The sequence below is a fragment of the Rhineura floridana genome, chromosome 2 (genome assembly GCF_030035675.1).
Source record: "Rhineura floridana isolate rRhiFlo1 chromosome 2, rRhiFlo1.hap2, whole genome shotgun sequence".
In the NCBI taxonomy this organism is placed as follows: Eukaryota; Metazoa; Chordata; class Lepidosauria; order Squamata; family Rhineuridae; genus Rhineura; species Rhineura floridana.
In genome coordinates, this window is record NC_084481.1 from 45,758,311 (window position 1) to 45,760,933 (window position 2,623).

Below are 2,623 nucleotides of genomic sequence, written 5' to 3' on the forward strand. Positions count from 1 at the left end.
TGTCCATGGAAGTGTATTGGATACCTCTTTACCAAAAATGGCACTTTAAAAAAAGAAAAAACATTATTTATTACATTTCTGCCTTTACTCAAGTGAGATCTAGTGAGATGTATGCATGGTTCCCAAATGGTCTTCCCTATCCAGGCACTGACCAGACTCAGAGCTGCTTAACTTCCTCAAGATTTGTTATTGTGTGCTTCAGATAATGCTTAAGGCCAATTTAATTTGGATCAGCTAACCCATTCAGTGTCATACGTATCATATGTCTAGTATAGCAAAGGAGATATATATGCTAAATAAACTTTAATTACTGGATAGGAAATTGCTTGTGCAAAATGGATTCCAGTGTCCAACTACACTGAGATAGCACTAGGATTTAAGGCATTCAGTATTAGTGAACTTGGGTGGTTCCAGCCTCTCAGTAGGGCACTCACAGGTGAGATAGGGGTATTTACCTGTTGGGAAACTCCTCTCATATGCAGGAATGTATTTGTTTGCAGCTTTGGTGATGATGCCTGAAGATAGCACCTTAGCTTCAAGGTTCCATCACAATTCCAACCAGAACAACAGCGAAAAGCCCATGGAAGATCTTGCTACTGAAACTGAGGGACAGGGTATGCCCCAGAAAATATATCTAGAGACTGGAATTCAAAACCTCGTTCTGTAGTAAAAAAAATACCCTTTGGGATGAAGGAACCTGAAACAAGCGAGGTGGCATACAACAAAGAACAATAGATGCAGCTGCTATTAGTTATTGCCAATGAAGTCATGAATCTGCAACAAAATTAATGTTTTTGATGTTGAATGAACCCACAGGATACTAGGTGCTAGGCCTCCCCTGTCATGTCTTCTTTGGGACGTTGTTATATGAGCTGCTTAATAAAGAAGAACCTGTGATGATAACCATAGTAATTACAAATACCAGGAAGAAAACAAAGATTATCACACTAGCTCTTCCTTGCTCCTGTCATTATTTTCATACCCTTCCAGCTTCTTGAACACACCTGTGAAATGGGGCGTCTTTTGCATCATTGGAGACTTCTCCAGCATTTTGGAATCCTGGAAAATTACTGGATTAGATGGGCCTTAACTGTCAGAAGAAACAGCACAAACTGCAGAGGAGCTGGATCTATATCCCAAGACCAAGACTACCAGTTGTGAGCCCCTTGAACAACAGACTCTGAACTAGGACCGCTGGAGACAGATTCCACCCAGGTATAGGACCCCTGAATACCAGTGCCCTCGCACTTCCCAGTGCCTGCCTACCACTGCAGGCAATACAAAATTGAAAGCAGAGGGATTCAGAGAGGAAGAGGAATTCTGCTTTCACGCTTCCCATGGTCATCTGGTTGGCCAATGTGAGAACAAGATGCTGGATTTGATGGGTCACTGGCCTTATCCAGCATGTTCCTCTTATGTACTCTGCAGACCAGGTCTTCCCCTTAAGGCTCTCCACTCCTGAGATAGGGGAAGGGTAGTTAAACTCCATGGCGCAGAGTGGTAAACAGCAGTAGCGCAGCCGAAAGCTCTGCTCGCGGCCAGAGTTCGATTCCAACGGAAGGAGGAAGTTGAATCTCCGGTAAAAGGGGTCAAGGTCCACTCAGCCTTCCATCCATCCGTGGTTGGTAAAATGAGTACCCAGCGTATGCTGGGGGGTAAAGAAAGGCCGGGGAAGGAACGGGCAATCCCACCCCATATATACAGTCTGCCTAGTAAACGTCGCAAGACGTCACCCTAAGAGTTGGAAACAACTCGCACTACAAGTGCAGGGACACCTTTACCTTTAGTTAAACTCAAGAGTCCCTAATAAGGGTTCAGCTGAAGTCCAGACATGTTGGAGCAAGTTGTTGGCCTGGAGGTAACTGAGGTCCTGCAAAACCTACTCAATACCCGACTACACCACCCCAGGAGCCCCCTTGTGCACAACTGGATTCTGATCATGGTCAGGACAGGACACTAGTGTTGTGCCTAATGGGTCCCTGGTTCCTTTCAGGAAGCACAGTGCTACAGACTGAATGTTGTAGTATTCTACTACAGAGTCCTCTCAGCGCAAGGATTTGGGACTTTCCCCTCCTCCGCTGCAAGAGGGCTGGGGGAACCCCTAGAACAGATTATGTGAAGCACGGGGGGGGGGAGAGAACATTCCTTTGTCCTTGCACTGACATAACAGTTGCCTTAAGGGCTACATTGGATTTCATTCCTCTAAAAAATGAGTGCAGAAATATTACACATACCCTTGCAGGTAGTGAGTTTGTAAAATAACCTATTCAAGTGCCTAACATTTGTCATTAGACAGCCACCTTCTAATATAGATGCCTATAAAAACCTTTGTTTCAGGAAGCCTATTGGGGCATGTTAAAAACTCATGTATACTGATAATTTAAAAAAATTGTTCTATGTGCACAGCTTAGGGATTCCTTGAACAAACAAACAAACAAACCCTTCCACAATCCTTTTTTCTTTTTAGCTTGGTGAGCTATGTCATGGGCAAATCTGTTTTATATCAGCCAACTATTCCAATTCATCACAGCCAGTACAAATCTAGAATCATATCAATCTTTTGCATGTCTACAAACAAGTCCCAATGGGCAGTATTCGAATGCATCCTGTCAGCATAAGGATT